This window comes from Copadichromis virginalis, linkage group LG22 (assembly GCF_057382275.1).
Source record: "Copadichromis virginalis isolate Kocher_CV1m ecotype Utaka linkage group LG22, C_Virginalis_male_GT1.1, whole genome shotgun sequence".
In the NCBI taxonomy this organism is placed as follows: domain Eukaryota; kingdom Metazoa; phylum Chordata; class Actinopteri; order Cichliformes; family Cichlidae; genus Copadichromis; species Copadichromis virginalis.
Window position 1 is genome coordinate 33,085,111 of NC_140638.1, and position 26,164 is coordinate 33,111,274.

The window sequence follows — 26,164 nt, forward strand, 5'->3', positions numbered from 1 at the left end:
ATGTCGACATCATACATAGACCAGCGAGCATCAACTTTGTCTGGCAGCTCATCGGTTGCCAAATGAATATTTTTAGGAAATCTTTTCTTGGCCTCTTTGTACATCACATCACCTTTATCCAAGATCAGATTAAGGTCAGCTGTAGTCATGTTTTCATTCTCATGAAGGAAAGCAAGAAATGTGAGTGAGTTACATGTGCACTGCTTGTTTCTGGAGTCTCCATATTTAGGATGAGCCTGGCTGCGAGATGCACAGACATGTATAACAGAGGGCTGGTTTTCAAGGTTCACTCTTTCTGCATGAGATGGTCCTGCCACATCACTGTGACAGCCTCTTTTCAAAAAGTCAGCATAACCCACCTGTGGGGCACTTGACACCTCATGTTGTTCATTAACTTTATGCTGCAGTCCACTCTTTACAGCATCAGCATAAGATACCTGTTGTACATGTGCAGGAACATGTTGACCTGCCTGTTTGACACTGTCAGAATTGGTCTTTGTAGACACACTGTCTTCTGCAGAGCTCTGAGGAAAATCAAACTCAGCTTGTTCACATGTTGGTACTTTGTGAAACTCATGAAACTTTTTCCAGCGTTGTTTTGCAGCTTGTGACTTTTTCTGCTTCCTTGGCATTTTCACACACCTGCAAGTGTTTCTTAGTCTTTAGAAAATATGTTCACAAGATAAGAGTGGCACACACCAGGAGATGTTGTCTTTGTTTTTATATTTCAGTTTTTATTTGTCTTAAACAGTTGTCTTTCGTTTGACAGTTTGTTCTTCAGTTGAGAGAATATTATGCACTCTCTTTATTGGCTTGGCATTTTTCAGCAGCAAGCCAAGAGTGAAAAACAGGTAGAGAGAAAATTTAGAAGAGAGAACAGGCAGAGCAGGAGAGACACGGCTGGGAAATCACAATCAAACCGTGAATTAGTTTTCTTTGTTCAGTTTGTTCTCAGGTAGAGGCAATATATGCACTCTTTATTGCTTTAATGGCTTGGCGTTTTTCAGCAGCAAGCCAAGAGTGAAAAACAGGTAGAGAGAAAATTTAGCAGTGAGAACAGACAGAGCAGGAGAGACACGGCTTTAAATCAAACCGCAGATTTTTCTTTGTTTGTTCAGTTTGTTCATAGGTTGAGGCAAAATATGCACTCTTTATTGCTTTGTTGGCTTGGCGTTTTTCAGCAGCAAGCCAAGAGTGAAAAACAGGTAGAGAGAAAATTTAGCAGAGAGAACAGACAGAGCAGGAGAGACACGGCTTTAAATCAAACCGCAAAAGGATTGTTGGTTTGGCAAAATTTCTCACAAACCACAGAGTGAAATACAGATGGAAAGAAGGCAGAGACAATAGGTGGAGCAGGACAGAGGATAGAGGGGTTGGGGGGTTGGGATGTGAGAGAGAAGACTGGAGATCTGGTCCTTGTTCTTCTTCTTCTACACACTCTGAACAAAAAACAAGAAAAAAAAAATAATTTTATTAAAATTATATCACATGGTAATTGTATGAACTAAATGTGACTACTGCAAAAGGACAAAACAAATATTCAAGCTAAACTGTTGTCGGCTGCCATGTGCAAAAAGTTGCATAATTGGGCACTTTTTAAAAGAATAAATATTTAATTAAATTCAGCAATAATATTTTTAAATACAAATATGATTGAGTGAATCATTAATTAATCACATGTAGTGTGACTACAAAAATGTACGAAAAAAATATTTTAGCCCAATTGTTAAGCTGCACTTATGTGTATTTATTATAAAATTGTGTTTAAAAGGTCTAGCACAAAGTTTGAACCCATCACTTTACAGCTTATATTAGTCATATAATTTTTTTATTTTGGTCTACTTCTCTTACAGTATGTGCACACCTACCAGGCAAAGCACAGTGTCAGTCAGGTTCCTGAAAGAAACAAGAAATAATACGTTAGTTGTCTGTACAGTGTTATCAGACTAACAGAAATACAAAGCCCACACGACATGATACACTGAACTTCTAGTCAGCAGGGTAATTATAGAGTAATATAGCACACCAACTGATACAGCAGTCATTTTACAATTCAAACTAGTTAACTGAAGTATTGCCACTTATGTAAGGCTACTGTTAGACTGTTACTAGCCTTAGCATTGCTGCTAGCGCTAGCATTCCGGCTAGCATTAGCACTTCAGTTAGTGTTAGCATTGCAGCTAGCGTTAGCATTGCAGCTAGCGTTAGCATTGCAGCTAGCATTAGCAATGCTGCTAGCGCTAGCACTCTTACTGTTAAAACTGAGCCACAATGGCAATAATAAAGCTAATTTCTTACTTTTGTCTCACTGACCAGCAAGAAATATCACAGGAATATTATTTTTGTCAGTTAACAACTGCTAAGGCTAGTGTTAGCACTATAGCTAGCGTTAGCATTGTTGCTAGCATTAGCATTGAAGCTAGCGTTAGCACTGCTGCTAACAGCAAAACGTAATAAACGTATATAAATGATAGCGAAGGTTATTCTTTTTTCTTTCTTTCTTCTTTGAATTGTTTTTAACTCTGTTGGACTTGATATGTGAGTTTAAATGTCAAACATGTATTTTTTCCATCATAAAAATAAAACACTGCAGTACTGAGTGTACTGTACTTACCACAGCAGAGAGCAAAGCGGAATGACGACAGTTGGTCCAGTGATAGGTTAAAAACAGATGAGGCGTTCAGGTGGTGCTTGGAAATTTGACCATCAGTTTGAACAGCAATAATGAGCATATACATGTCTGTGTGTTGGTCTCTGTGTGTGACAGACATAGAGAGATAGAGGGAAAAAATACACTATACTAGTGTAAAAATTGGTCCTTTTTGCCCAAGTATAAGCGAATGAGTGACATACAGAAAAACAGGGCAACTGGCATTAAATGAGCAAATAAAAAGTATTAAATCTTGAACTGTTTTGTGGGTTTTATTTTAAGACTACTTTGAGTGTATTCGTGGGGAGATAAACTATACAGACTATAAACAGAGACATTAAATGAGATTAGGTTAGTGAAACGTTAGTTAAAAGCTGGGGAAATTAACTACAGACCGATAGATGCTGAGAGCTTTAATTATCCAGTCAGAAAGGATGATTTTGAAGTCATCAACTGACTCCAACTGCCCAGATCTGAAAAACCTTTGTGCCAATCACAATGCTCTACTTAGTTGGCATATACTAACTAGTGACAAACTATTAATCTGTGGCAAAACCCTGTCAAATCTGTCTTATTGTACTTTTGAAAAAGTTAATCTTACTACAATCTAACATTTTTAGGTTTAACCTTGGCAGAGTGAGAGAGAGCTCGTTAAGCAGGCAGGTGTGAGCCTGGTTGCTATAGTGACAATGGCTCCATACACACGACACAGACATGCGCCTCACTTTTGCTGCTTAAAATGAACAGAAAAGTCAGGCCGAAACAAATCGTTCCCAAATTAAAAGTACAAGTCGTATTGACAAAATTCTTTCACCGTGAGCGACAGCAGCTTCTAGTCTACCAAATTCTCAGTTTTCATGCCTGTGGAGTTTATTATATGGACGTGGTGACAGTGTAAAGACACCATGCTCTTCTGATTTTCAAACGAACCTTCTGAGCCATTTTAACATTAGAGTCTATGGAAGAGTTGGAAGGAGGAGGCTGTGCATTGGTGACATTTATGAAAGAACCGTAACACCTAGGACAATAGTAAACACATTGGATGAAAGAGGACAGCCATGGCTACGTTTTGAGGGTAAAATCATACCTGTAGAGCAAACGCTGTGGACACAGCAGCAGTTTTAAAAAAGATTTTAAGATTAATTTTTTTGCTCCTCTCACTCTAGCAGTTGAGCTGTCTCACTCTAGCCCCAACATTCCGTCCCATACACACCCATTATAAATTTTGAAACGGGTGAAAAAACATCATGAAACTTAAACTGGAACTGAAGAAAAAGTATAATAGATATTGAAAAGATAAATACAAGTTGAATAGTTGAATGTCTTGTCTTCGTTTTAAAGTTTGAATGGTGGCTCTATGTCAATGTATGTGGAAGTAGTAAGAGTTTAAAAATGAATAAGTTGAATGAGAATTTGAAGGGTCTCCCCATTGAAATACATGGGAAATTTTGGGAAATTTTTGTTGAATAAAGTTGAATAAAATTAAAAATATAAATGTTAAAAATATGAAAAATAGAAGCAGTGTTGTCCAAAAGAATAGGAATCTAACGGTGTTTGAATGGTTTTTCTAAGTTGAACGGTTTTGAAGGAGTAGGATTACAAAAAACGTACGGAATAGATAAAATATAATAATAATAATAACTAGAAAAATTTGCATTTCCTGCGAAAATGCAGTGTGGATGCTTAAAGCTGAAGCTGTATGCAAAAAGTAGCTGAAAAAGCTGAAAAGTTGCAGAAATTGTAAAAACTTTGCAGAAGCAAAAGAAGTTTGCTAAAATGGAATAACTTAGCAGAACTGCAATATCTTAGAGGAAACATAATACTTGGCAGAAATACAATAGCATAGCAGAATTTAGCAGAAATATTGTAACTTACCAGAAACATGATAACTTCTCAAAAATACAAGAATTTAGGAGAAATAGTATAAGATAACAGAAAGAATATATTTAGCCAAAAATACTTAAACATTACAGAAACACTATGATTTAGAAAAATAGTACAACAGAGCAGAAATATTGTGATTTACCAGAGACACTGTGATGAACTATGAATATTGTAATTTTAAATTAAGACTATGTTTTAGCACAAATATTATAATTTGGCAGAAATACTATAATTTAGCAGAAATACTATATTAAGCACAAATCCTATAAAAAGCAGAAATGGTATGATTAAGCACAAATACTACATTTAGTAGAAATACTTTGTTTTAGCACAAATCCCATAAAAAGCAGAAATACTGTACTATGATTTAGTAGAAAAACTATAATTAATCAGAAATACTAAATTTAGCAGAAATACTATATTAAGCACAAATACTATGAAAAGCAGAAATAGTATGATTAAGCATAAATACTACATTTAGCAGAAATACTATATTAAGCACAAATCCTATAAAAGCAGAAATAGTATATTAAGCACAAATCTTATAAAGTAGCAGAAATAGTATGATTTAGCACAATAGTAATAAGTTAAACAGAAAAATTGGAAAAGCAAAATGGACAGCTGAAAAAATGCTGAACATGCTGAGGGTCCCTCAAATATACTTGTTAAATGACAAAAATCTGCAAAAAAATTTAATACAGCCACACAATCACAAATATGTACACATGAGGAAACACACATGCACAGAGAGACCCACACACAAGATCCAATTCAGTCAACCAGTCTAAATATATTGAATTTAAATCTTAGAATGAGATCATCCCATTAAAAGCCTTTCTCTCTCTCTCTCTCTCTCTCTCTCTCTCTGTCACACACACACACACACACACAAACACACACACACACACACACACACACACACAGGGAGAGAGAAGTAAGTTTCTAGGTCAGCCTGGGAGCTGGTGAATTTGAATCCACCAATCAGAGAGGCTGTGCACTTTTCCCCACCAAAACAGGTGCATCTGTTTACACACGCAGCAGCACAGAGAGACACAGGATTTTTGCAGTCTATTTCTCATAGTGACGACTCCCCTCAAACAAATGACCGTAATTTCCTAACCGTAGGGGCTAGAACGGTCATTCTTACACCGTTTTGTTCAGAAGAGATGGGGGAATCTTCAAGTGTTGACAATTTAATATTAAAATATGAATTTTTAGAGATATATGACATGGATGACTTGTTGACTTAGAAGCCACGAATTCCCCAATATGCAAATTTGAATGCCTGAGACCACATATGTGATTGGCTGGCTGGGAAGCCGTGCAGGCCCTGATTTGTGGATTTGAATTCCTCAGCCCTCAGATATAATTGGCTGGCTTAGAAGCCACGAAGGCCCCAATATGCAAATTTGAATGCCTCAGGACACTTATTTGATTGGCTGGGAAACTGTGCAGGCCCTGATTTGAAAATTTGAATGTCTCAGTCCTCACAGAGGATTGGCTGCCTGGGGACCTGGCAGAAATATATAGAAATACTATTATTAAGCATAAATACTACATTTAGTAGAAATACTATGTTTTAGCACAAATATTATAAAAAGAAGAAAAACTATAATTTAGCAGAAATACTATATTAAGCACAAATCCTATAAAAAGCAGAAATACTATAATTTAGAACAAATAGTATAAAAAGCAGAAATACTATAATTTAGCAGAAATACTATGTTAGGCACAAATCCTATAAAAAGCAGAAATACTATAATTTAGCAGAAATACTATGTTAGGCACAAATCCTATAAAAAGCAGAAATACTATAATTTAGCAGAAATACTATATTAGGCATAAATCCTATGAAAAGCAGAAATAGTATGATTTAGCAGAAATACTGTATTTAGCACAAGTACCGAAAAGTACCAGAAATACTATGATTTAGCAGAATAGTAATAACTTATTGAAACACAAATGCACAGAGGGACACACAAACACAGGCTCTAATCCAGTCAACCAGTCTAACTATGTTCAATTTAAATCCTACAATGACATGCTGTCAAATAAGGGCAGGGTCCTCTCTCTCCCACTAAACACACACACACACACACACACACACACACACACACACACACACACACACACACACACACACAGGGAGAGAGGACTAAGTTTCTAGGTCAGCCTGGGAGCTGCTGAATTTGAATCCACCAATCAGAGAGGCTGTTTACGTTTTCCCGCCAAAACAGGTGCATCTTTTTACACACGCAGCACAGAGACATAGACCTGCTTCTTTCAGTTTATTTCACATAGTGAGGATTCCCCTCAAACAAATGACCATAATTTCCTAACCATAGGGGCTAGAGCGGTCATTCTTACACCGTTTTGTTCAGAAGAGATGGGGGAATCTTCAAGTGTTGACAATTTATCATTAAAATATGAATTTTTAGAGATATATGACATGGATGACTTGTTGACTTAGAAGCCACGAATTCCCCAATATGCAAATTTGAATACCTGGAGCCCACATACATGATTGGCTGGCTGGGAAGCTGTGCAGGCCCTGATTTGTGGATTTGAATTCCTCAGCCCTCAGATATGATTGGCTGGCTTAGAAGCCATGAAGGCCCCAATATGCAAATTTGAATGCCTCAGGACACATATATGATTGGCTGGGAAGCCGTGCAGGCCCTGATTTGAAAATTTGAATTTCTCAGTCCTCACAGAGGATTGGCTGCCTGGGGACCTGGCAGAAATATATAGAAATACTATCATTAAGCATAAATACTACATTTAGTAGAAATACTATGTTTTAGCACAAATACTATAAAAAGCAGAAATACTATATTAAGCACAAATCCTATAAAAAGCAGAAATAGGATGATTAAGCATAAACACTACATTTAGTAGAAATACTATGTTTGAGCAAAAATCCTATAAAAAGCAGAAATACTATATTAGGCACAAATCCCATAAAAAGCAGAAATAGTATGATTAAGCATAAATACTACATTTAGTAGAAATACTATGTTTTAGCACAAATAGTATAAAAAGCAGAAATATTGTAATTTAGCAGAAATACTATATTAGGCACAAATCTTATAAAATAGCAGAAATAGTATTATTTAGCACAATAGTAATAAGTTAAACAGAAAAATTGGAAAAGCAAAATGGACAGCTGAAAAAATGCTGAACATGCTGAGGGTCCCTCAAATATACTTGTTAAATGAAAAAATCAGCAAAAAAATGCACAGGGAGAGAGAAGTAAGTTTCTAGGTCAGCCTGGGAGCTGCTGAATTTGAATCCACCAATCAGAGAGCCTGTGTACTTTTTCCCGCCAAAACATGTGCCTCTTTTTACACAGGCAGCACAGAGAGGCACAGGATTATTGCAGCCTATTTCTCATAGTGAGGACTCCCCTCAAACAAATGACCATAATTTCCAAACCGTAGTGGCTAGAGCGGTCATTCTTACACCGTTTTGTTCAGAAGAGATGGGGGAATCTTCCAGTGTTTACAATTTATCATTAAAATATGAATTATTAAAGATATTTGACTTGTAATGCACCATAACTGAGTAGAGCGAAGCAAAAACTGCCTTGACTTGCCCTCAAACAACGCTTTCTAACTCGAAATCTATTTGGAGTATCGATATCATTCTTTCACCGTAAGAGACAGCAGGCTTTGGTGAACAATCATGGAAATTTTCAGGTCTCTGTGGAAATCCAACAAAAAGTTATGACGAGAGAAAAAAGTGGTTCATTTCCACAGTTTGAAATCTGAAGAAATCTGAGCGAAGGACGAATTTCCTACCCTCAAACAAGTCCAACTCATTTCAGAACGGTAATAGGTGAGAAAGAAATTCTTGAATTGTGAGCGTCAGGGGTGTCTGAAGATATTCGGGGACAAGCCTCATGTCTTAACTTTGCTTCGTTAAGGAGATATGACGATTCGAATATGCCTCTCATTACAGAAATCCAGCGGTGATTTTGAACAAGCTCTCCATTCACTTTATATGGAGAGTTTTCTGACCTTGTGTTAGTCTGAGGAGATTTGCAAAAATTCTATAAATCCCACAACAATGATGGTGACATTTTCTGAAAGCCAGCAAAAATACCTACGTTTTGATGTATAATTTGTGGAAGTTGAGTGAAAATTGAGCAAGTAGCAAACAGTTGTTCGGACATGAAGAGAAGACTGCAAAACCTTCAGTGACACACTGGAAGCCAAGAGCATAGCAACCATAACAACGCATGTATTTTGTGAAAAATCACAATTTTGCAACTCAAAACTTTAAGAGGCATAAAAGTAAAACAGTAGAAGATTTGAAAAAGCTGAATCATACCTGAATAGCCCAATAATTTGTGAACATTTTAAAATTTGAATGGTTGTTCTAGGTGAAAATATGAGGAAGTAGTTAAGTTTCAAAAACAAGCAAATTTTAGCAGAATTGCAGAAGTTTCCCATTCATTTCAATGGGACAAATTAAAGGAAAAAAGTGGAATATTTTAAAAAGTATAATAGTTAAAAATAGCAAAAATCGTAGCAGGAAAGAGCAAAAATAGCAGAATAGTTTAAAATTTGAACGGTGAAAATCGGCTGAAAATTGTGGAAGTAGTTAAACGGCGAAAAGTGTACGGAAGCAACTAGAATAATAATAATAATAACTAGAAAAATTTGCATTTCCTGCGAAAATGCAGTGTGGATGCTTTAAAGCTGAAGCTGTATGCAAAAAGTAGCTGAAAAAGCTGAAAAGTTGCAGAAATTGTAAAAACTTTGCAGAAGCAAAAGAAGTTTGCTAAAATGGAATAACTTAGCAGAACTGCAATATCTTAGAGGAAACATAATACTTGGCAGAAATACAATAGCATAGCAGAATTTAGCAGAAATATTGTAACTTACCAGAAACATGATAACTTCTCAAAAATACAAGAATTTAGGAGAAATAGTATAAGATAACAGAAAGAATATATTTAGCCAAAAATACTTAAACATTACAGAAACACTATGATTTAGAAAAATAGTACAACAGAGCAGAAATATTGTGATTTACCAGAGACACTGTGATGAACTATGAATATTGTAATTTTAAATTGAGACTATGTTTTAGCACAAATATTATAATTTGGCAGAAATACTATAATTTAGCAGAAATACTATATTAAGCACAAATCTTATAAAAAGCAGAAATGGTATGATTAAGCACAAATACTACATTTAGTAGAAATACTTTGTTTTAGCACAAATCCCATAAAAAGCAGAAATACTGTACTATGATTTAGTAGAAAAACTATAATTAATCAGAAATACTAAATTTAGCAGAAATACTATATTAAGCACAAATACTATGAAAAGCAGAAATAGTATGATTAAGCATAAATACTACATTTAGCAGAAATACCATATTAAGCACAAATCCTATAAAAGCAGAAATAGTATATTAAGCACAAATCTTATAAAATAGCAGAAATAGTATGATTTAGCACAATAGTAATAAGTTAAACAGAAAAATTGGAAAAGCAAAATGGACAGCTGAAAAAATGCTGAACATGCTGAGGGTCCCTCAAATATACTTGTTAAATGACAAAAATCTGCAAAAAAAATTATTACAGCCACACAATCACAAATATGTAAACATGAGGAAACACACATGCACAGAGAGACCCACACACAAGATCCAATTCAGTCAACCAGTCTAAATATATTGAATTTAAATCTTAGAATGAGATCATCCCATTAAAAGCCTCTCTCTCTCTCTCTCTCTCTCTCTCTCTCTCTCTCTCTCTCTCTCTCTCTCTCTCTCTCTGTCACATACACACACACACACACACACACAGGGAGAGAGAAGTAAGTTTCTAGGTCAGCCTGGGAGCTGGTGAATTTGAATCCACCAATCAGAGAGGCTGTGCACTTTTCCCTCCAAAACAGGTGCATCTGTTTACACACGCAGCAGCACAGAGAGACACAGGATTTTTGCAGTCTATTTCTCATAGTGACGACTCCCCTCAAACAAATGACCGTAATTTCCTAACCGTAGGGGCTAGAACGGTCATTCTTACACCGTTTTGTTCAGAAGAGATGGGGGAATCTTCAAGTGTTGACAATTTATCATTAAAATATGAATTTTTAGAGATATATGACATGGATGACTTGTTGACTTAGAAGCCACGAATTCCCCAATATGCAAATTTGAATGCCTGAGACCACATATGTGATTGGCTGGCTGGGAAGCCGTGCAGGCCCTGATTTGTGGATTTGAATTCCTCAGCCCTCAGATATGATTGGCTGGCTTAGAAGCCATGAAGGCCCCAATATGCAAATTTGAATGCCTCAGGACACTTATTTGATTGGCTGGGAAACTGTGCAGGCCCTGATTTGAAAATTTGAATGTCTCAGTCCTCACAGAGGATTGGCTGCCTGGGGACCTGGCAGAAATATATAGAAATACTATTATTAAGCATAAATACTACATTTAGTAGAAATACTATGTTTTAGCACAAATATTATAAAAAGAAGAAAAACTATAATTTAGCAGAAATACTATATTAAGCACAAATCCTATAAAAAGCAGAAATACTATAATTTAGAACAAATAGTATAAAAAGCAGAAATACTATAATTTAGCAGAAATACTATGTTAGGCACAAATCCTATAAAAAGCAGAAATACTATAATTTAGCAGAAATACTATGTTAGGCACAAATCCTATAAAAAGCAGAAATACTATAATTTAGCAGAAATACTATATTAGGCATAAATCCTATGAAAAGCAGAAATAGTATGATTTAGCAGAAATACTGTATTTAGCACAAGTACCGAAAAGTACCAGAAATACTATGATTTAGCAGAATAGTAATAACTTATTGAAACACAAATGCACAGAGGGACACACAAACACAGGCTCTAATCCAGTCAACCAGTCTAACTATGTTCAATTTAAATCCTACAATGACATGCTGTCAAATAAGGGCGGGTCCTCTCTCTCCCACTAAACACACACACACACACACACACACACACACACACACACACACACACACACACACACACACAGGGAGAGAGAAGTAAGTTTCTAGGTCAGCCTGGGAGCTGCTGAATTTGAATCCACCAATCAGAGAGGCTGTTTACGTTTTCCCGCCAAAACAGGTGCATCTTTTTACACACGCAGCACAGAGACATAGACCTGCTTCTTTCAGTTTATTTCACATAGTGAGGATTCCCCTCAAACAAATGACCATAATTTCCTAACCATAGGGGCTAGAGCGGTCATTCTTACACCGTTTTGTTCAGAAGAGATGGGGGAATCTTCAAGTGTTGACAATTTATCATTAAAATATGAATTTTTAGAGATATATGACATGGATGACTTGTTGACTTAGAAGCCACGAATTCCCCAATATGCAAATTTGAATACCTGGAGCCCACATACATGATTGGCTGGCTGGGAAGCTGTGCAGGCCCTGATTTGTGGATTTGAATTCCTCAGCCCTCAGATATGATTGGCTGGCTTAGAAGCCATGAAGGCCCCAATATGCAAATTTGAATGCCTCAGGACACATATATGATTGGCTGGGAAGCCGTGCAGGCCCTGATTTGAAAATTTGAATTTCTCAGTCCTCACAGAGGATTGGCTGCCTGGGGACCTGGCAGAAATATATAGAAATACTATGATTAAGCATAAATACTACATTTGGTAGAAATACTATGTTTTAGCACAAATACTATAAAAAGCAGAAATACTATAATTTAGCAGAAATACTATATTAAGCACAAATCCTATAAAAAGCAGAAATAGGATGATTAAGCATAAACACTACATTTAGTAGAAATACTATGTTTGAGCAAAAATCCTATAAAAAGCAGAAATACTATATTAGGCACAAATCCCATAAAAAGCAGAAATAGTATGATTAAGCATAAATACTACATTTAGTAGAAATACTATGTTTTAGCACAAATAGTATAAAAAGCAGAAATATTGTAATTTAGCAGAAATACTATATTAGGCACAAATCTTATAAAATAGCAGAAATAGTATTATTTAGCACAATAGTAATAAGTTAAACAGAAAAATTGGAAAAGCAAAATGGACAGCTGAAAAAATGCTGAACATGCTGAGGGTCCCTCAAATATACTTGTTAAATGAAAAAATCAGCAAAAAAATGCACAGGGAGAGAGAAGTAAGTTTCTAGGTCAGCCTGGGAGCTGCTGAATTTGAATCCACCAATCAGAGAGCCTGTGTACTTTTTCCCGCCAAAACATGTGCCTCTTTTTACACACGCAGCACAGAGAGGCACAGGATTATTGCAGCCTATTTCTCATAGTGAGGACTCCCCTCAAACAAATGACCATAATTTCCAAACCGTAGGGGCTAGAGCGGTCATTCTTACACCGTTTTGTTCAGAAGAGATGGGGGAATCTTCCAGTGTTTACAATTTATCATTAAAATATGAATTATTAAAGATATTTGACTTCTAATGCACCATAACTGAGTAGAGCGAAGCAAAAACTGCCTTGACTTGCCCTCAAACAACGCTTTGTAACTTGAAATCTATTTTGAGTATCGATATCATTCTTTCACCGTAAGAGACAGCAGGCTTTGGTGAACAGTCATGGAAATTTTCAGGTCTCTGTGGAAATCCAAAAAAAAGTTATGACGAGAGAAAAAAGTGGTTCATTTCCAGAGTTTTAAATCTGAAGAAATCTGAGCGAAGGACGAATTTCCTACCCTCAAACAAGTCCAACTCATTTCAGAACGGTAATAGGTGAGAAAGAAATTCTTGAATTGTGAGCGTCAGGGGTGTCTGAAGATATTCGGGGACAAGCCTCATGTCTTAAAGTCGCTTCGTTAAGGAGATATGACGATTCGAATATGCCTCTCATTACAGAAATCCAGCGATGATTTTGAACAAGCTCTCCATTGACTTTATATGGAGAGTTTTGAGACCTTGTGTTGGTCTGAGGAGATTTGCAAAAATTCTATAAATCCCACAACAATGATAGTGACATTTTCTGAAAGCCAGCAAAAATACCTACGTTTTGATGTATAATTTGTGGAAGTTGAGTGAAAATTGAGCAAGTAGCAAACAGTTGTTCGGACATGAAGAGAAGACTGCAAAACCTTCAGTGACACACTGGAAGCCAAGAGCATAGCAACCATAACAACGCATGTATTTTGTGAAAAATCACAATTTTGCAACTCAAAACTTTAAGAGGCATAAAAGTAAAACAGTAGAAGATTTGAAAAAGCTGAATCATACCTGAATAGCCCAATAATTTGTGAACATTTTAAAATTTGAATGGTTGTTCTAGGTGAAAATATGAGGAAGTAGTTAAGTTTCAAAAACAAGCAAATTTTAGCAGAATTGCAGAAGTTTCCCATTCATTTCAATGGGACAAATTAAAGGAAAAAAGTGGAATATTTTAAAAAGTATAATAGTTAAAAATAGCAAAAATCGTAGCAGGAAAGAGCAAAAATAGCAGAATAGTTTAAAATTTGAATGGTGAAAATCGGCTGAAAATTGTGGAAGTAGTTAAACGGCGAAAAGTGTACGGAAGCAACTAGAATAATAATAATAATAATAATAAAGAATAAAGAGAAACAGGAACTCAATAGTGTGGATGCTTAAAGCATCCACACAATAATAAAGAATAAAGAGAAACAGGAACTCAATAGTGTGGATGCTTAAAGCATCCACACAATAAAGATTCGAATAACAATACTGTGAATGCTTTTCAAGCATTCACACTAATAATAACTAGAAAGTGCATTTTCTGAAGAAACTGCAGTGTGAATGCTTGAATCTGAATGTATGGACTGAAATGAATTAATTGCTGAATTTTGAGTTAAAAATTTTGAATGAGATAAAAAAAAAAGTCAGAATTTAACCTGAAAACAAAAGTGCTGAACTGCTAAAAGCTGAAGGTTAGACAGAAGAAGTTGGAAAAAAGCTGAAAATGTTTTAATTGTAAATTAGAAAACCCTAAGAAATGAGAAAGGAACATTTAGAGTCAGAAAACATCTGAATGAATATTAAAAGGTCATTCTTTGAATCACTGAATGACTAAAATGTGATCCCTCCACTTGGATCCACACAGTTTAAAAAGTTTACATCTCTGAGCTTTGAAAGACAAGATGTTGGAAAGAGAACAACGTTTTGAGGGTAAAATGATGGCTGTAACACTGTGGACACAGCAGCAGTTGAAAGAGAAGTGTTTAAGATGAATCTTGGCAGAGTGAGAGAGAGAGCTCGTTAAGCAGGCAGGTGTGAGCCTGGTTGCTATAGTGACCGCACCCAATGGCTCCATACACACGCACACAGACATGCGCCTCACTTTTGCTGCTTAAAATGAACAGAAAAGTCAGGCCGAAACAAATCGCTCCCAAATGAAAAGTAAAAGTCGTATTGACAAAATTCTTTCACCGTGAGCGACAGCAATGTCTAGTCTACCTAATTCTCAGTTTTCATGCCTGTGGAGTTTATTATATGGACATGGTGACAGTGGAAAGACACCATGCTCTTCTGATTTTCAAACGAACCTTCTGAGCCATTTTAACATTAGAGTCTATGGAAGAGTTGGAGGGAGGAGGCTGTGCATTGGTGACATTTATGAAAGAACCATAACACCTAGTACAATAGTAAACACATTGGATGAAAGAGGACAGCGATGGCTACGTTTTGAGGGTAAAATCATACCTGTAGAGCAAACGCTGCGGACACAGCAGCAGTTTTAAAAAAGATTTTAAGATTAATTTTTTTGCTCCTCTCACTCTAGCAGTTGAGCTGCCTCACTCTAGCCCCAACATTCCGTCCCATACACACCCATTATAAATTTTGAAACGGGTGAAAAAACATCATGAAACTTAAACTGGAACTGAAGAAAAAGTATAATAGATATTGAAAAGATAAATACAAGTTGAATAGTTGAATGTCTTGTCTTCGTTTTAAAGTTTGAATGGTGGCTCTATGTCAATGTATGTGGAAGTAGTAAGAGTTTAAAAATGAGTAAGTTGAATGAGAATTTGAAGGGTCTCCCCATTGAAATACATGGGAAATTTTTGTTGAATAAAGTTGAATAAAATTAAAAATATAAATGTTAAAAATGAGAAAAGTAGAAGCAGTCATGTCCAAAATAATAGGAATCTAACGGTGTTTGAATGGTTTTTCTAAGTTGAACGGTTTTGAAGGAGTAGGCTTTCAAAAAACGTACGGAATAAGAAAATATAATAATAAAGATTAGAAGAACAATACTGTGAATGCTTTTCAAGCATTCACACTAATAAAGATTAGAAGAACAATACTGTGAATGCTTTTCAAGCATTCACACTAATAACTAGAAAGTGCATTTTCTGAAGAAACTGCAGTGTGAATGCTTGAATCTGAATGTATGCACTGAAATGAATTAATTGCTGAATTTTGAGTTAAAAATATTGAATGAGATAAAAAAAACAAAAAAAAAAACGAATTTAACCTGAAAACAAAGGTGCTGAACTGCTAAAAGCTGAAGGTTACACAGAAGAAGAAGTTGGAAAAAAGCTGAAAATGTTTTAAATGTAAATTAGAAAACCCTAAGAAATGAGAAAAGAACATTTAGAGTCAAAAAACATCTGAATGAATATTAAAAGGTCATATTCTTTGAATCACTGAATGAAGAAAATGTGATCCCTCCACTTTGATCCACACAGTTTAAAAAGTTTAAATGCCTGAGCTTTGAAAGACACTGTCTTGGAAAGAGAACAATAATGGCGACATTTTGAGGGTAAAATGATGGCTGTAACACTGTGGACACAGCAGCAGTTGAAAGAGAAGTGTTTAAGATGAATCTTGGTACAGTGGCAGGCAGAGCTCGTTAAGCAGGCAGGTGTGAGCCTGGTTGCTATAGTGACTGCACCCAATGGCTCCATACACACGTACACAGACATGCACCTCACTTTTGCTCCTTAAAATGAACAGAAAAGTCAGGCCGAAACAAATCGTTCCCAAATGAAAAGTAAAAGTCGTATTGACAAAATTCTTTCACCGTGAGCGGCAGCAATGTCTAGTCTACCTAATTCTCAGTTTTCATGCCTGTGGAGTTTATTATATGGACGTGGTGACAGTGTAAAAACACCATGCTCTTCTGATTTTCAAACCAACCTTCTGAGCCGTTTTAACATTAGAGTCTATGGAAGAGTTGGAGGGAGGAGGCTGTGCATTGGTGACATTTACGAAAGAACCATAACACCTAGGACAATAGTAAACACATTGGATGAAAGAGGACAGCGATGGCTACGTTTTGAGGGTAAAATCATACCTGTAGAGCAAACGCTGCGGACACAGCAGCAGTTTTAAAAAAGATTTTAAGATTAATTTTTTTGCTTCTCTCACTCTAGCAGTTGAGCTGCCTCACTCTAGCCCCAACATTCCGTCCCATACACACCCATTATAAACTCTGAAACGGGTGAAAAAACATCATGAAACTTAAACTGGAACTGAAGAAAAAGTATAATAGATATTGAAAAGATAAATACAAGTTGAATAGTTGAATGTCTTGTCTTCGTTTTAAAGTTTGAATGGTGGCTCTATGTCAATGTATGTGGAAGTAGTAAGAGTTTAAAAATGAGTAAGTTGAATGAGGATTTGAAGGGTCTCCCCATTGAAATACATTATAAATTTTTGTTGAATAAAGTTGAATAAAATTAAAAATATAAATGTTAAAAATATGAAAAATAGAAGCAGTGTTGTCCAAAAGAATAGGAATCTAACGGTGTTTGAATGGTTTTTCTAAGTTGAACGGTTTTGAAGGAGTAGGATTACAAAAAACGTACGGAATAGATAAAATATAATAATAATAATAACTAGAAAGTGCATTTTCTGAAGAAACTGCAGTGTGAATGCTTGAATCTGAATGTATGCACTGAAATGAATTAATTGCTGAATTTTGAGTTAAAAATATTGAATGAGATAAAAAAAAAACAAAAAAAAACCCGAATTTAACCTGAAAACAAAGGTGCTGAACTGCTAAAAGCTGAAGGTTACACAGAAGAAGGAGTTGGAAAAAAACTGAAAATGTTTTAAATGTAAATTAGAAAACCCTAAGAAATGAGAAAAGAACATTTAGAGTCAGAAAACATCTGAATGAATATTAAAAGGTCATATTCTTTGAATCACTGAATGACTCATGTGATCCCTCCACTTTGATCCACACAGTTTAAAAAGTTTAAATGCCTGAGCTTTGAAAGACACGGTGTTGGAAAGAGAACAATAATGGCGACAATTTGAGGGTAAAATGATGGCTGTAACACTGTGGACACAGCAGCAGTTGAAAGAGAAGTGCTTAAGATGAATCTTGGCAGAGTGGCAGGCAGAGCTCATTAAGCAGGCAGGTGTGAGCCTGGTTGCTATAGTGACCGCACCCAATGGCTCCATACACACGTACACAGACATGCACCTCACTTTTGCTGCTTAAAATGAACAGAAAAGTCAGGCCCAAACAAATTCTTCCCAAATGAAAAGTACATGTCGTATTGACAAAATTCTTTCACCGTGAGCGACAGCCATGTCTAGTCTACCTAATTCTCAGTTTTCATGCCTGTGGAGTTTATTATATGGACGTGGTGACAGTGTAAAGACACCATGCTCTTCTGATTTTCAAACGAACCTTCTGACCCATTTTAACATTAGAGTCTATGGAAGAGTTGGAGGGAGGAGGCTGTGCATTGGTGACATTTATGAAAGAACCATAACACCTAGTACAATAGTAAACACATTGGATGAAAGAGGACAGCCATGGCTACGTTTTGAGGGTAAAATCATACCTGTAGAGCAAACGCTGTGGACACAGCAGCAGTTTTAAAAAAGATTTTAAGATTAATTTTTTTGCTCCTCTCACTCTAGCAGTTGAGCTGCCTCACTCTAGCCCCAACATTCCGTCCCATACACACCCATTATAAACTCTGAAACGGCTGAAAAAACATCATGAAACTTAAACTGGAACTGAAGAAAAAGTATAATAGATATTGAAAAGATAAATACAAGTTGAATAGTTGAATGTCTTGTCTTCGTTTTAACGTTTGAATGGTGGCTCTATGTCAATGTATGTGGAAGTAGTAAGAGTTTAAAAATGAGTAAGTTGAATGAGGATTTGAAGGGTCTCCCCATTGAAATACATTATAAATTTTTGTTGAATAAAGTTGAATAAAATTAAAAATATAAATGTTAAAAATATGAAAAATAGAAGCAGTGTTGTCCAAAAGAATAGGAATCTAACGGTGTTTGAATGGTTTTTCTAAGTTGAACGGTTTTGAAGGAGTAGGATTACAAAAAACGTACGGAATAGATAAAATATAATAATAATAATAATAATAAAGATTCGAATAACAATACTGTGAATGCTTTTCAAGCATTCACACTAACTAGAAAGTGCATTTTCTGAAGAAACTGCAGTGTGAATGCTTGAATCTGAATGTATGCACTGAAATGAATTAATTGCTGAATTTTGAGTTAAAAATATTGAATGAAATTTAAAAAAAAATCAAAAAATCAAATTTAACCTGAAAACAAAGGTGCTGAACTGCTAAAAGCTGAAGGTTACACAGAAGAAGAAGTTGGAAAAAAGCTGAAAATGCTTTAAATGTAAATTAGAAAACCCTAAGAAATGAGAAAAGAACATTTAGAGTCAGAAAACATCTGAATGAATATTAAAAGGTCATATTCTTTGAATCACTGAATGAAGAAAATGTGATCCCTCCACTTTGATCCACACGGTTTAAAAAGTTTAAATGCCTGAGCTTTGAAAGACACGGTGTTGGAAAGAGAACAATAATGGCGACAATTTGAGGGTAAAATGATGGCTGTAACACTGTGGACACAGCAGCAGTTGAAAGAGAAGTGCTTAAGATGAATCTTGGTACAGTGGCAGGCAGAGCTCGTTAAGCAGGCAGGTGTGAGCCTGGTTGCTATAGTGACCGCACCCAATGGCTCCATACACACGTACACAGACATGCGCCTCACTTTTGCTGCTTAAAATGAACAGAAAAGTCAGGCCGAAACAAATCGTTCCCAAATGAAAAGTAAAAGTCGTATTGACAAAATTATTTCACCGTGAGCGACAGCAGCTTCTAGTCTACTGAATTCTCAGTTTTCATGCCTGTGGAGTTTATTATATGGACATGGTGACAGTGGAAAGACACCATGCTCTTCTGATTTTCAAACCAACCTTCTGAGCGATTTTAACATTAGAGTCTATGGAAGAGTTGGAGGGAGGAGGCTGTGCATTGGTGACATTTATGAAAGAACCATAACACCTAGTACAATAGTAAACACATTGGATGAAAGAGGACAGCGATGGCTACATTTTGAGGGTAAAATCATACCTGTAGAGCAAACGCTGCGGACACAGCAGCAGTTTTAAAAAAGATTTTAAGATTAATTTTTTTGCTCCTCTCACTCTAGCAGTTGAGCTGCCTCACTCTAGCCCCAACATTCCGTCCCATACACACCCATTATAAACTCTGAAACGGGTGAAAAAACATCATGAAACTTAAACTGGAACTGAAGAAAAAGTATAATAGATATTGAAAAGATAAATACAAGTTGAATAGTTGAATGTCTTGTCTTCGTTTTAAAGTTTGAATGGTGGCTCTATGTCAATGTATGTGGAAGTAGATACAGTTTAAAGAGGATGAAGTTGAATGAGAATTTGAAGGGTCTCCCCATTGAAATACATTATAAATTTTTGTTGAAAAAAGTTGAATAAAATTAAAAATATAAATGTTAAAAATGAGAAAAATAGAAGCAATGTTGTCCAAAAGAATAGGAATCTAACGGTGTTTGAATGGTTTTTCTAAGTTGAACGGTTTTGAAGGAGTTGGCTTTCAAAAAACGTACGGAATAGATAATAATAATAAAATATAATAATAAAGATTAGAAGAACAATACTGTGAATGCTTTTCAAGCATTCACACTAACTAGAAAGTGCATTTTCTGAAGAAACTGCAGTGTGAATGCTTGAATCTGAATGTATGCACTGAAATGAATTAATTACTGAATTTAAGTTAAAAATCTTGAATGAGATAAAAAAAAAACCCGAATTTAACCTGAAAACAAAAGTGCTGAACTGCTAAAAGCTGAAGGTTACACAGAAGAAGAAGTTGGAAAAAAGCTGAAAATGTTTTAATTGTAAATTAGAAAAACCTAAGAAATGAGAAAAGAACTTTTAGAGTCAGAAAACATATGAAAGACTATTAAAAGGTCATATTCTTTGAATCACTGAATGACTAAAATGTGATCCCTCCACTTGGACCCACACAGTTTAAAAAGTTTACATCTCTGAGCTTTGAAAGACAAGATGTTGGAAAAAGAACAACGATGGCGACGTTTTGAGGGTAAAATGATGGCTTTAACACTGTGGACACAGCAGCAGTTGAAAGAGAAGTGCTTAAGATGAATCTTGGCACAGTGGCAGGCAGAGCTCGTTAAGCAGGCAGGTGTGAGCCTGGTTGCTATAGTGACCGCACCCAATGGCTCCATACACACGTACACAGACATGCGCCTCACTTTTGCTGCTTAAAATGAACAGAAAAGTCAGGCCGAAACAAATCGTTCCCAAATGAAAAGTAAAAGTCGTATTGACAAAATTCTTTCACCGTGAGCGGCAGCAGCTTCTAGTCTACCTAATTCTCAGTTTTCATGTCTGTGGAGTTTATTATATGGACGTGGTGACAGTGTAAAAACACCATGCTCTTCGGATTTTCAAACCAACCTTCTTAGCCGTTTTAACATTAGAGTCTATGGAAGAGTTGGAGGGAGGAGGCTGTGCATTGGTGACATTTACGAAAGAACCATAACACCTAGGACAATAGTAAACACATTGGATGAAAGAGGACAGCGATGGCTACGTTTTGAGGGTAAAATCATACCTGTAGAGCAAACGCTGCGGACACAGCAGCAGTTTTAAAAAAGATTTTAAGATTAATTTTTTTGCTCCTCTCACTCTAGCAGTTGAGCTGCCTCACTCTAGCCCCAACATTCCGTCCCATACACACCCATTATAAACTCTGAAACGGGTGAAAAAACATCATGAAACTTAAACTGGAACTGAAGAAAAAGTATAATAGATATTGAAAAGATAAATACAAGTTGAATAGTTGAATGTCTTGTCTTCGTTTTAAAGTTTGAATGGTGGCTCTATGTGAACGTATGTTGAAGTAGTAAGAGTTTAAAAATGAGTAAGTTGAATGAGAATTTGAAGGGTCTCCCCATTGAAATACATGGGAAATTTTTGTTGAATAAAGTTGAATAAAATTAAAAATATAAATGTTAAAAATGAGAAAAATAGAAGCAGTCATGTCCAAAATAATAGGAATCTAACGATGTTTGAATGGTTTTTCTAAGTTGAACGGTTTTGAAGGAGTAGGCTTTCAAAAAACGTACGGAAAAATAATAAAATATAATAATAAAGATTAGAAGAACAATACTGTGAATGCTTTTCAAGCATTCACACTAATAATAAAGATTCGAATAACAATACTGTGAATGCTTTTCAAGCATTCACACTAACTAGAAAGTGCATTTTCTGAAGAAACTGCAGTGTGAATGCTTGAATCTGAATGTATGCACTGAAATGAATTAATTGCTGAATTTTGAGTTAAAAATATTGAATGAGATTAAAAAAAAAACAAAAAAAAACGAATTTAACCTGAAAACAAAGGTGCTGAACTGCTAAAAGCTGAAGGTTACACAGAAGAAGGAGTTGGAAAAAAACTGAAAATGTTTTAAATGTAAATTAGAAAACCCTAAGAAATGAGAAAAGAACATTTAGAGTCAGAAAACATCTGAATGAATATCAAAAGGTCATATTCTTTGAATCACTGAATGACTCAAATGTGATCCCTCCACTTTGATCCACACAGTTTAAAAAGTTTAAATGCCTGAGCTTTGATAGATACGGTGTTGGAAAGAGAACAATAATGGCGACAATTTGAGGGTAAAATGATGGCTTTAACACTGTGGACACAGCAGCAGTTGAAAGAGAAGTGTTTAAGATTAATTTTGGCAGAGTGGCAGAGAGAGCTCGTTAAGCAGGCAGGTGTGAGCCTGGTTGCTATAGTGACCGCACCCAATGGCTCCATACACACGGACACAGACATGCGCCTCACTTTTGCTGCTTAAAATGAACAGAAAAGTCAGGCCGAAACAAATCGTTCCCAAATGAAAAGTAAAAGTCGTATTGACAAAATTCTTTCACCGTGAGCGACAGCCATGTCTAGTCTACCAAATTCTCAGTTTTCATGCCTGTGGAGTTTATTATATGGACGTGGTGACAGTGTAAAGACACCATGCTCTTCTGATTTTCAAACGAACCTTCTGAGCCATTTTAACATTAGAGTCTATGGAAGAGTTGGAGGGAGGAGGCTGTGCATTGGTGACATTTATGAAAGAACCGTAACACCTAGGACAATAGTAAACACATTGGATGAAAGAGGACAGCCATGGCTACGTTTTGAGGGTAAAATCATACCTGTAGAGCAAACGCTGCGGACACAGCAGCAGTTTTAAAAAAGATTTTAAGATTAATTTTTTTGCTCCTCTCACTCTAGCAGTTGAGCTGTCTCACTCTAGCCCCAACATTCCGTCCCATACACACCCATTATAAACTTTGAAACGGGTGAAAAAACATCATGAAACTTAAACTGGAACTGAAGAAAAAGTATAATAGATATTGAAAAGATAAATACAAGTTGAATAGTTGAATGTCTTGTCTTCGTTTTAAAGTTTGAATGGTGGCTCTATGTCAATGTATGTGGAAGTAGATACAGTTTAAAGAGGAGGAAGTTGAATGAGAATTTGAAGGGTCTCCCCATTGAAATACATTATAAATTTTTGTTGAAAAAAGTTGAATAAAATTAAAAATATAAATGTTAAAAATGAGAAAAATAGAAGCAATGTTGTCCAAAAGAATAGGAATCTAACGGTGTTTGAATGGTTTTTCTAAGTTGAACGGTTTTGAAGGAGTAGGCTTTCAAAAAACGTACGGAAAAATAATAAAATATAATAATAATAAAGATTAGAAGAACAATACTGTGAATGCTTTTCAAGCATTCACACTAACTAGAAAGTGCATTTTCTGAAGAAACTGCAGTGTGAATGCTTGAATCTGAATGTATGCATTGAAATGAAATAATTACTGAATTTAAGTTAAAAATTTTGAATGAGATAAAAAAAAAACCCCGAATTTAACCTGAAAACAAAAGTGCTGAACTGCTAAAAGCTGAAGGTTACACAGAAGAAGAAGTTGGAAAAAAGCTGAAAATGTTTTAATTGTAAATTAGAAAAACCTAAGAAATGAGAAAAGAACATTTAGAGTCAGAAAACATCTGAAAGAATATTAAAAGGTCATATTCTTTGAATCACTGAATGACTCAAATGTGATCCCTCCACTTGGACCCACACAGTTTAAAAAGTTTACATCTCTGAGCTTTGAAAGACAAGATGTTGGAAAAAGAACAACGATGGCGACGTTTTGAGGGTAAAATGATGGCTGTGACACTGTGGACACAGCAGCAGTTGAAAGAGAAGTGTTTAAGATGAATCTTGGCAGAGTGGCAGAGAGAGCTCGTTAAGCAGGCAGGTGTGAGCCTGGTTGCTATAGTGACCGCACCCAATGGCTCCATACACACGGACACAGACATGCGCCTCACTTTTGCTGCTTAAAATGAACAGAAAAGTCAGGCCGAAACAAATCGTTCCCAAATGAAAAGTAAAAGTCGTATTGACAAAATTCTTTCACCGTGAGCGACAGCAGCTTCTAGTCTACTGAATTCTCAGTTTTCATGCCTGTGGAGTTTATTATATGGACGTGGTGACAGTGGAAAGACACCATGCTCTTCTGATTTTCAAACGAACCTTCTGAGCCATTTTAACATTAGAGTCTATGGAACAGTTGGAGGGAGGAGGCTGTGCATTGGTGACATTTACGAAAGAACCATAACACCTAGGACAATAGTAAACACATTGGATGAAAGAGGACAGCGATGGCTACATTTTGAGGGTAAAATCATACCTGTAGAGCAAACGCTGCGGACACAGCAGCAGTTTTAAAAAAGATTTTAAGATTAATTTTTTTGCTCCTCTCACTCTAGCAGTTGAGCTGCCTCACTCTAGCCCCAACATTCCGTCCCATACACACCCATTATAAACTCTGAAACGGGTGAAAAAACATCATGAAACTTAAACTGGAACTGAAGAAAAAGTATAATAGATATTGAAAAGATAAATACAAGTTGAATAGTTGAATGTCTTGTCTTCGTTTTAAAGTTTGAATGGTGGCTCTATGTCAATGTATGTGGAAGTAGTAAGAGTTTAAAAATGAGTAAATTGAATGAGAATTTGAAGGGTCTCCCCATTGAAATACATGGGAAATTTTTGTTGAATAAAGTTGAATAAAATTAAAAATATAAATGTTAAAAATGAGAAAAATAGAAGCAGTGTTGTCCAAAAGAATAGGAATCTAACGGTGTTTGAATGGTTTTTCTAAGTTGAATGGTTTTGAAGGAGTAGGATTACAAAAAACGTACGGAATAGATAAAATATAATAACTAGAAAGTGCATTTTCTGAAGAAACTGCAGTGTGAATGCTTGAATCTGAATGTATGCATTGAAATGAAATAATTACTGAATTTAAGTTAAAAATTTTGAATGAGATTAAAAAAAAAAACCCGAATTTAACCTGAAAACAAAAGTGCTGAACTGCTAAAAGCTGAAGGTTACACAGAAGAAGAAGTTGGAAAAAAGCTGAAAATGTTTTAATTGTAAATTAGAAAAACCTAAGAAATGAGAAAAGAACATTTAGAGTCAGAAAACATCTGAAAGAATATTAAAAGGTCATATTCTTTGAATCACTGAATGACTAAAATGTGATCCCTCCACTTGGACCCACACAGTTTAAAAAGTTTACATCTCTGAGCTTTGAAAGACAAGATGTTGGAAAAAGAACAACGATGGCGACGTTTTGAGGGTAAAATGATGGCTTTAACACTGTGGACACAGCAGCAGTTGAAAGAGAAGTGTTTAAGATAAATCTTGGCAGAGAGAGAGAGAGAGAGAGAGAGAGAGCTCGTTAAGCAGGCAGGTGGGAGCCTGGTTGCTATAGTGACCGCACCCAATGGCTCCATACACACGCACACAGACATGCACCTCACTTTTGCTGCTTAAAATGAACAGAAAAGTCAGGCCGAAACAAATCGCTCCCAAATGAAAAGTAAAAGTCGTATTGACAAAATTCTTTCACTGTGAGCGACAGCAATGTCTAGTCTACCAAATTCTCAGTTTTCATGTCTGTGGAGTTTATTATATGGACGTGGTGACAGTGGAAAGACACCATGCTCTTCTGATTTTCAAACGAACCTTCTGAGCCATTTTAACATTAGAGTCTATGGAAGAGTTGGAGGGAGGAGGCTGTGCATTGGTGACATTTATGAAAGAACCATAACACCTAGGACAATAGTAAACACATTGGATGAAAGAGGACAGCCATGGCTACGTTTTGAGGGTAAAATCATACCTGTAGAGCAAACGCTGCGAACACAGCAGCAGTTTTAAAAAAGATTTTAAGATTAATTTTTTTGCTCCTCTCACTCTAGCAGTTGAGCTGTCTCACTCTA

At 35.9% G+C, this 26,164-nt stretch overlaps 1 long non-coding RNA gene across 2 annotated transcripts; it reads right to left on the minus strand.

Moving 5' to 3' along the window:
• Positions 1–708: 708 nt before the first annotated feature.
• Positions 709–3,297, minus strand: LOC146683713 (uncharacterized). Of its 2 annotated transcripts, XR_014917629.1 has the most exons (4): positions 3,046–3,297; positions 2,615–2,754; positions 1,869–1,896; positions 709–1,439 (listed from the first exon to the last, which is right to left on the minus strand). It is a non-coding gene; the product is annotated as an uncharacterized LOC146683713 (long non-coding RNA). The 2 variants fall into 2 exon arrangements; XR_014917628.1 differs by lacking the exon at positions 3,046–3,297 and having other exon boundaries at positions 767–1,439; positions 2,615–2,787.
• Positions 3,298–26,164: the final 22,867 nt, after the last annotated feature.